The 10,000-nt window shown below is 41.4% G+C and overlaps 1 protein-coding gene across 1 annotated transcript in view; it reads left to right on the forward strand.

Annotated features, from left to right (window-relative positions):
* otofa (otoferlin a) overlaps window positions 1-10,000 on the forward strand; it is a 124,471-nt gene that overhangs the window by 45,709 nt on the left and 68,762 nt on the right. The gene's annotated exons all lie outside the window — the stretch shown is intronic.

Raw genomic sequence — 10,000 nt, forward strand, 5'->3', positions numbered from 1 at the left:
GTGCTGAGGTCTGGGTGTATGGGGGGGGGGGTCATATTGATTTACACCAGTCATCTGCTTCAGTGCACCAGCTAAGACACAGCCACACACACACACGCACGCACGTGTGGGCGCGCACACACACACACACACACACACACACACACACTGACTCACACAATCCCTCACTTCCCTGGACATGAACACGCATGCACACACACACACACACACACCAACACACACACACTCACACACACACACACACACGAAACACTCTCTTCACATCCTGCTATGGTGCAAAGAGATGCAGTGTCTCCTCAGAGACATAATGTGCTGATGTGTTGAAGATGTGTGCTGTGTTTGATGTTGTGTGTCTGTGTGTATATTTCTGTGCGTCTGTGTGTGTGTGTGTGTGTGTGTGTGTGTGTGTGTGTTGATGTGTTTGATGTCTGCTGAGGACCCCATTAGAGGTGATTTAAATGTGAGGAACAGACAGTAATGGCCATCAGGCTCTCTGACTTATTCATCTGCTGCTCCAGCACTCATAATCTCAGGGGGCATCCTACCCCTTACTCTCCTCCTTATCTGGCGCAGTGTGTGTGTGTGTGTGTGTGTGTGTGTGTGTGTGTGTGTGTGTCTATGTGTGGATGTTTGTGTCTGTGTGTGTGTGTGTGTGTAAGAGAAAGAGATTTATCTTGTATATGAGTATGTACAGTATGTACTTGCATGAGATTGTGTGTTCTCTGTACATACATTAGTGTATACCGTGTGTGTGTCTGTGTGTATATTTCTGTGTGTGTGTGTGTGTGTGTGTGTGTGTGTGTGTGTGTGTGTGTACTTGAGTAATTATACAACCCACCTCTGTGTATAATTAGTGTATCGAGGCCGTGGTGTTTGGGTTGCGCCTGGCTGCACATCACCACCCACCACATTCCATTCAGACAGCACCTCATGGAGAAGCCACTCTTCCCCCTCACATCTCTGCAGTGGGTAGCACACTGACGACTTCCACTTATCTTTGTGTGTGTGTGTGTGTGTGTGTGTGTGTGTGTGTGTGTGTGTGTGTGTGTGTTTGTGTGTGTGTTTGTGTGTGTCTGTGTGTGTGTGTGTGTGTGTGTGTGTGTGTGTGTGTGTGTGTGTTTTCCTCATGCTTATGTATAAAAGCACACTATCTACTTACCTACGTCTACAGTACATACATATCTGTGTGTGTGTGTGTGTGTGTGTGTGTATGTGTGTGCGTGCGTGTGTGTGCACGTGTGTACATCTGTGTGTGTGTGTGTGTGTGCGTGTTCATGTGTGTGTGTGCGTGCTCATGTGTGTGTGTGCGTGTATGCACACCTCTGGTGTCGGGGTTGAGTGGAAGGGTGATGGTAAAGTGGGAGTCCCCCACTTCATGTGCATGGTTTCTGATGGATGTTATGGAGTGGGCTTTACATGTAATCCTCATTCTGCAGGGTAATTACCATGAGCTTCAATTACCCATCAGTCATATTATTATCATGGGGAAATGGAGGCTTTTGCCTTTAATTCAGCCTTTAACTCAGGCAAATGACCACACGTCGGAATGGAACCATGGGTCGGAATGGTCCCTGGCTGCTGGTTTGGGCACTTAGACCTGAGGGTATGAATGCTGCTGTTTGCATGGCATAACTTCACTTTCCACAATTACTCCAGTTTCACATGAGAGATATAAACAGACAGAAAGGACACACACACACACACACACACACACACACACACACACACACACACACATACTGTACACCAGTCTTTCCATGTTAGTATTGTCACAGTCGTCTAGGAGGATACAATTAACCTTGACCTCACGGAGAGTTCTCAAAGTGTCCTCAAAATATATTGTGATGATACCCCTTTGTTTTGGTATTGATACCTTAAGAATGGCGTTTAATCAGATTTTAATAAAAGCCATATTACGGTAAAGAATGTTAGTGCCTCATTCACTGATATTCAGTCATTTAGGCATATTCTACTAGCTCACACACTGATGTTGTAAGGTTTTCGGCATGATTTTATTTCAGTATCGATATTGAGATACAGTAACACTACACTCTAAAAAATGCTGGGTTAAAAACAACCCAAATTTAGTTATTTTCAACCCAACTGCTGAGTAAAATGGGGTCCAACACAGCATTGGGTTATCTTAACCCAGCGAATTGGGTTATTACATTTAACCCAGCGGATGGGTTGATATGTTAACCAATGTGTTGGGTTATTTTGACACGAATGTTTAGTTAAATTTACATAATGTTTGGGTTATATTTGAAACCAAATCCCAAAAAAATCCACTGGTTCATTTTTAAAACACTTCACTTAAATAGCCAAACTTAAAGTCATACATTTTGTTGACAGCTTGGATACAGACAATATATTATATGAGAAATGGGCAAGAATAGCCATGCAATGAAATAAAACAGACATGATTATGTATTTTATACTTTTCTTTATTTTTGAACAGTCTGTGATAGGCTACTTCCATGAAGGCAGGCAGATTCCACGGTCCTTTTCGGGGGTCAGCCCTGTCAATCAAAGAAAAAAAAAGAATCAGTTATTTACAGAGCTTTATATCAAGACTTCCATGAACCATTATCAATGAATGATGTTGACAAACATTAAAAATCCACCAGGAGACCTAATATTATGGCGTTGTTTTAATCCTAATACAGGTAGCCTAATACAAAACGTGCGTTTGGAGATGAGCTGGATAAGCAGGCTAATAAACGTAATTTCAGTAGTGACGATGCTAACGTTAGCTAGCCAATGTTAGCACGTTATTCAGTCAGGATCCAAGGTGTTTGTAACGCTACTACCAAAATACACCCAATAAGTAACATGGCTATAATATGAAGCTGCCCTAAATTAGTTAATAAGATGTTGTTTGCCATGATTATTACCGTCAGTTACGTGTGTTGGGCAGAGACTACTTCGCTGTAGCCTAGCTAACATTAGCTGATAAACCTCAGCTGCACCACGCGATGCGTGTTAAGAGAGAGTGGCTCTTTAGCAGTAGGAGGATATTGGTACTGTATGTGTAATGATGATGTGTGGTTAGGGAGACACCCAGCCAGTAATGGGCCCAGAGGAGGTTGAGGGAACTGCTGAGAGTAATGGCTGTCAGCTGATAGGTTTAATAGGGAGGTGGTCTTTCTAGGGGTTTTATAGAAATGCTGTTACGGTAATGAGACTGGTTATCAGCTTAAACATGTACAGTAGGCTGTACAGCAGAAGCAGAGTAAAGGGCCGTTCACACCAAGAACGATAACGATAACTATAAACTAGAAAATGTAATTCCATGGAAGGAATTACCATTGCATGTAAATGCAAAAAGGTTACTGACATAATTGTATTAGGCCTATAGTTAAAAAGACAGGCTACACAGACGAATAGATAAATAACAATAACCCAATTACAATTCCACTAAAATTAGGCTACTTGGAAAGTCACATTTAAAAAGTGATTTATGAAAATGCATCAAAATTGTGGATAGGCCTATTAGGCTATTTTGGAAAATAACTCTTCATTTATTAGAATTTGAAAAGACTGAAATGAAGTTGCCAACTTCAAACGAGTTGCAAGGGCTGACACTTTAGTGGTGAAACGACTGGTAGGATAGCTTATAGCCTTCAAGCAGGTTAAAAGTAGGCATGGAATACGGAATACAATCTCATTCTCAAACAACGCCAATCAACGATGATGCAGCAACAGGTAGGATATCTAGCAAATGTAACTTACAGTAGGCCTAGGATATTTTATGTAGGCTACACATTTTACAGGATGAGCTAGTATGTTCTTCGAAGTGTGTTCAGGTGCGTGATTGTCCTAATAGGAATGTACAATAAGCTTAGGTTTTTAATTTGTGAATGATACCGAAAGCTTTAAATGATTGCCTGGCTGGCAAGTCTAACGACTAGCTTGCTAAACCCTGTTCGCCTTGCAGCCTACCCCGACGTTAAACGTTAGCCTGGAGCAAGTTTGGTTGTCGTTAGCTAAGTAAATACAGTGTTTACATTGACGTTAGGTTAGATTGTCTTTAGGTTAGATTGTCTTTAGCTGTTGATAACGTTACCGAGAGCAAACCGGTTAGGCTACTGTAACGATATAAACAAATCAAGTAAGGAGTAGCCTAACAGGAGACAAGACGACAACGTCCTGGGGCCTATTTCACAAAACCAGAGTAAGTAGATCCAAGATAAGTGACGACACACGCGGTTGACCAAGCCTGGTCAAAGTAAACATGCTAAATACGTTTCACTAATGCTGAGCGCAGTGAGGCGGCTAGGTCAAGACAGGTCTAAGTTATTCGGTATGTGTGCGCGTTCTCGTTTCTCCCCCAAATAACTCACGGTGGGAATAAAAAAGACGCGAAAAATAGCGTCTTGCACACAAAGTGAACAACCGCTTTTGATATAGACTAACAACGAGGTAAAGTTGTACTTTTTTGGATGGGAATCATGAGTATTTCTGTTACATAGCGGGAGTAGGTGTGGCAGATCAACTGAATGCAAATTTACGTATGCACCCACGTGTGAGAGCTTCCTTGTCTCAGCACGCAACGTCATTAAGAAAGCTCTTTGCCACCGCAAAGATGCACAAAGTATGTCCTATATTATCTTAATTTGTCTTAAAGGCCGAATTAGTTGAAAACACCTTCGAAAAATGTCCCCTCCACTTCCAACCAACTACTACAGTAGGCTATTCATCAAACGTCCGTCAAAAAAGAAGTAAACAACGAGTATTATAAGGCCACCATAATTTAAATGACACCCATATGGTATAGGCAACCATTCTGCTGTGTTTTGCGAGTAAATACAAGTAGCAAATAATACATAAATGGAATACAGCTCTTTGAAAAAATCGCATGGAGGTCTGATTTGACTGACAGCTAGCAGAACCAATCAGATAATGTAATTACCATTAGAATTAACTTAGCTTGGCTGTTAGCCTGGTCGGGAGCAGGCTAGCTTCCAAGTATAAATTCCCATGGTAACTTATATGTGATCTCTTCTGTGAAACCAAGTCAAGGCTACGTTCATCCAGGATAACCCAGTAAGCCTGTCTAAATCCCCTATCTTGGTTTTGTGAAATACCCCCCTGGGGCCCGTTGCACAAAAGCAGAATTAAGACATCCGGGATAAGTTACTGAGCCGCGATCACTGAATCCTAAACAAGAGCATACCGGCTGAATTGGTTGCACAAAGCCCAATCCAGGATGAGCAGACACGGATTCATCAAGCCAGGTGTAAGTTATCCGGTGTATGTGCGCGTTCTCGTTTCTCCCCCAATAACTCGCGGTTGGAATAAAAAAGACGCGAAAAATAGCGTCTTGCACACAAAGTAAACAACCGCTTTTGATATAGACTAACAACGAGGTAAAGTTTTACTTTTTTGGATGGGGGATCATGATTATTTCTGTTACATAGCGGGAGTAGGTGTGGCAGATCAACTGAATGCAAATGTACGTATGCACCCACGTGTGTGAGAGCTTCCTTGTCTCGGCACGCAACGTCATTAGGAAGCGCTTTGCCACCGCAAAGATGCACAAAGTATCTTGATTTGTCTTAAAAGCCGAATTAGTTCAAAACACCTTCGAAAAATGTCCCCTCCACTTCCAATCAACTACTACAGCAGCCTATTCATCAAACATCTGTCAAAAAAGAAGCAAACAACGAGTAGGCCTAGGCTATGTTATTAATTATAAGGCCACCATCATTTAAATGACATCCATATGGTATTAGGCAGACATTCTGCTGTGTTTTGCGAGTAAATGCATGTTGCAAATAATATATAAATGGAATCTACAGCTCTTTAAAAAAAATCACGTGGAGGTCTCATTTGAATGACAGCTAGCTGAACCAATCAGATAATGTAATTACCATTAGAATCAACTTATCTTGGCTGTGAGCCTGGTCAGGAGCAGGCTAGCTCCACAGAATAAATCGCCATGGTAACTTATACCATAACATATCCTGCTGCCCCCTATCCCGCTTTTGTGCAACTGGATCACGGATAAATTGAGCCAGGATAACCAAGATATCCCGGGGGGTATTCCATCAACCTCGCTAAACAAGGCGGCGCTCAACAGAAATAGCCTGGCTTGAACTAGTGTAGACTTCCACTTGAAGCTAAAGCCGTTCCATTAACTCAAGTTAGCTGCATCTTGCCCTCGTTTATTCAAACGAGGCTAAAATCAGCTTCATGTCTGCTCGTGCACGAGGTAGAAAAGTAGACCAAAACCATAGATTGATGAAAAGAGGATGCAAGTCGTAAAATTAAGGCAAACTAGAAGATTTCAGTTCGATTTACAAGCGCCATCTACAGGATTTTCATCGGAAGTAATCAAATTGAACACGAGAGAAAAAAATAGATACAGTAGTTGCCTAAAAAGGAGAATAACGAAATCGTAGGCCCACTGTAAATCGCTAAACAGTAATTATGATGGTTTGAATTGGGACTTTGATTGTCTTCACTCTGAACAAAACGAGTGAATAAGCAGGCTATTTAAACTCAAAACAACTTTGGCATAGGCTATTCGCAATAAAGATAACCTACGTTTGTAAATTAAAAGGGTTCACTCTGAAATATTTTTTCGGTGGTCATAAAATAAATTGCCTATTGTCCTGGGAGTATTGGGAGAAAACCTAGCCTATTGTCTCCCATAAGCATATAGTTCTGCCAAAGTGTTTGTGAAATATAATTAGCCTGTCTGAAATGCAATATTGGCTTTCAATATGTCATTTCATATTTAATTTCTGTAATACAGTTGGTTTGATATCCGAACTACATGCATAATTAATTAGACTAGGCCTATATGAAGCGGTTTTAATTATTATAGCCTTTACAGAATTAGGCTATAGGCTGGCTTGCCGTGCATCGTATAGCACACTGACAGCCTGCCTACTGTCACTGAAGCTACTGTATATGACCCTTAATAATGATGCCTTTCATTAAAGAGTATAACTAAACATGGCAATATTAATGTGTTAACATAGTCTATGTAAATTCATCGCATGGGAACCGAACCCGAGAACACGCAAAACATGCCTCGATTGTTCTCCTGTCACGCTGCGCATGACACCACGAAAGACGTACGTTACGCATAGCCGCAAGATTCCTTGGGCCACACACATATCAAGTTCAAACAATGTAAGTTGCATAATTTTCAGAAATTCATTTAAACTAGCGGATAGGTAGCCTTAATCAATGCTTGCAACACTGTCGGAAAAAAGTTTCTCCTTCTATTTTTTAAGTTGTAGGCTACAGGTGACGAAAGCACAGGTTGACGGAACCAACGGTTTGGGACTCGTTTTCCGACTGGTGTTTTTTATTTGCAACACAGATTAATTTAGCTCGGCAGTTAGCCTGCCACCGACCAGGTTAGTTCAGAAGCATATGTTACCCCAGCAACTCAGCTGAGATTCCTGTTAGCGGGAGTAATGGAACCGAGCTCTCTCTAAAATTAGCGAGGCTTATCAAAGTTAGCCGCGATTTACGGTTAGCTCGCTTGATGGAATACCCCCCCGGGTTAATCCCTTATCCTAGTTTTGTGCAATAGGCCCCTGGATTACAGTGGCAAGGTAGAATGTTTTCACAGCTGTAGACGTAACGTAACATTCACGTTTAGCCTGGTTTAGCGCAGTGGTGATGCCATATAGAGAGCCGAAGTCCCGCCCCTTCCGATTGCCTCCATGGGACCTATCTTTGGATTTTTTTTCAATGGCAGTCAATGGAGAAATATAAATTATTTTCTGGTCCCGATTGTCTTGTGCCTTGAATTACCCATATGATGTTTGTCAATTTTAATGACAATTTTTCATGTAAAGACATTTGAAAAGTATGTCGTAACTAGTGAATTACAACATTGTGAAACATCGTGTTTCCAACGACTACAAACACATCAGTCGCGTTAGTGACGTTAGACCAATTCACAGCTACGGGCGCCAGCAACAGGTCTTATTTGAGCTTCCCCCTTGCCGATGAAAATATCATGAGTCAGAGGATTAAACACATCAGATAAGTTGTATTTCATTCATAGACTGTACAAACACTACTGTTAAGTGACTTAGCTGGCAGCAAGATGTAACCGTTAACTAGCATAATAGCTAGCTAACTAGCCAGCCTCTCGTTTGCTAGTTGGTGGCTCAGTTGGTGACGTGCATCGTTTGAGACGAGAAATGTAGTCCACTGAACGGATTCGCACAAAACTTAGATAACTTTTAAAGTCTAATGAAAAACAGAACTTTATTAATGTGAAAAAATATCTTTTAAATTCCCACACATCATATGTGAAATGCACGGTCCAACTCGAACGGGACCAAAAAATAATTGTTATCTCTCCATTGACTCCCATGCATAAAAAATCGTAAAATAGGTCCCATAGACCGGAAGTAGAAGGGCGTGACTTCGGCTCTCTATGGCTTTGGATCAGACTCAGAGATCCTTGATTACTGACAGCTGAGCACTGACGTAACAATTAGTCTTTGCCGCCAAAGGGTCTCAATGTAAACTCTATGGGAATTTTAAACTTTTTTATCGTAAATATCTCAAAAAGTATAAAGTTCACAAATGTGAAAAATACATAGAACAAATCTCCGTTACAAGACCTGTGTATGAGTGTTTGAATGACGTCAAACGGTTCAGTGGTTTTAGAGCCTTTGATCGTTGATTTTGGTCGGAAGCAGAATAATTATCCCGATAATAAGAAGAACAGTGATAACAGTAGGCTACATTGCATTTAACATGCAATGTAATAAATATCGCTCTTGTTAATATGAATGACAACGTTCACACATAAACTACAACGATAAGGACATGAAGAACGATATCGTTGCTGATCACTTTCAGAGCGATTTTGAGAACGATAAAAAGCTAACAGCCAATCATAACCCAAAATATTCTAGCCATCACATTCATTAACACGAGGAGAGATTTTTTTTATCGTTGGCCGGTGTGGACACTTTTATCGTTATGATCATAGATATCGTTATCGTTATCGTTATCGTTATCGTTATCGTTCTTGGTGTGAACGGGCCTTAACAGCAGAACGGATGTACAGTAGACTTCTCCACACAAAGGGTGTAATAAAAGCTCAACAGAACATAGGCAACTGACACGATAGAGCAAAGCTCTATTTTCACATTGCATTCTCTCTCTCTCTCTCTCTCTCTCTTTCTTGGTCTCTCTCTGTGTCCATCTCTCTTTCCATATCTCTCTCCCTCTCTTTCTCGTCATCACTCTTTTTCAATCTGTGTGTGTGTGTGTGTGTGTGTGTGTGTGTGTGTGTGTGTGTGTGTGTGCACTGTTTAGTGTCCAAAATGATGCATTGCTCCCTTTCTCTATGTGCACAGGGTGAATAAAGCAAAAGGCTTCTTTTGCATGGTCTCAGACCACAACAATGCTTTTATGATTTATGACTGAGAGGCCGCAACCTTGCTTTTAAAATTTCATTCACGCCGTCACAATCGCAAAATGCAAAAGAGGCCCATTCATCTTTTCATTGAAACAGGTGTGTATCTGTTTATGATTTGTTTTTGTTGTGTAAATTGGAGCTGTTTGCTTCAGGGCGCTTCAGAAAAAGGGTGCAGCGCACATATCCCAGTGACTAAGTCTTTATTCTTGAGCTCCATCAGCTATTCACAAGATGTATTCATTCAACAGATGCTCATTTAATGTGCAGTGCAGGTCTAATTTATGCCAAGGTATTTCGCTGACATCCTTTTTTTTCAGAGCGACATTTTCAAAGCGGAGTCTAACCCAGTCCAACTGCTTTACAAAGCGGTCCTTGTTCCTTAGGCATCTGTCTCATTGTTGTGACCCGTGGCCTTGCTTTGTGGTGTGGTCGATATGGTGCCCCCTGCACTCCCAGTGTCACATCAAGAGCACTGCTCTCATTTGCTCCTATATGGTGGGGTGTAGTGTTGGTCATTTAGTACACACGATAGTGTAGGTGTGTGTGTGTGTGTGTGTGTGTGTGTGTGTGTGTGTGTGTGTGTGTGTGTGTGTG

This window comes from Sardina pilchardus, chromosome 12, assembly GCF_963854185.1.
Source record: "Sardina pilchardus chromosome 12, fSarPil1.1, whole genome shotgun sequence".
Taxonomy (NCBI): domain Eukaryota; kingdom Metazoa; phylum Chordata; class Actinopteri; order Clupeiformes; family Clupeidae; genus Sardina; species Sardina pilchardus.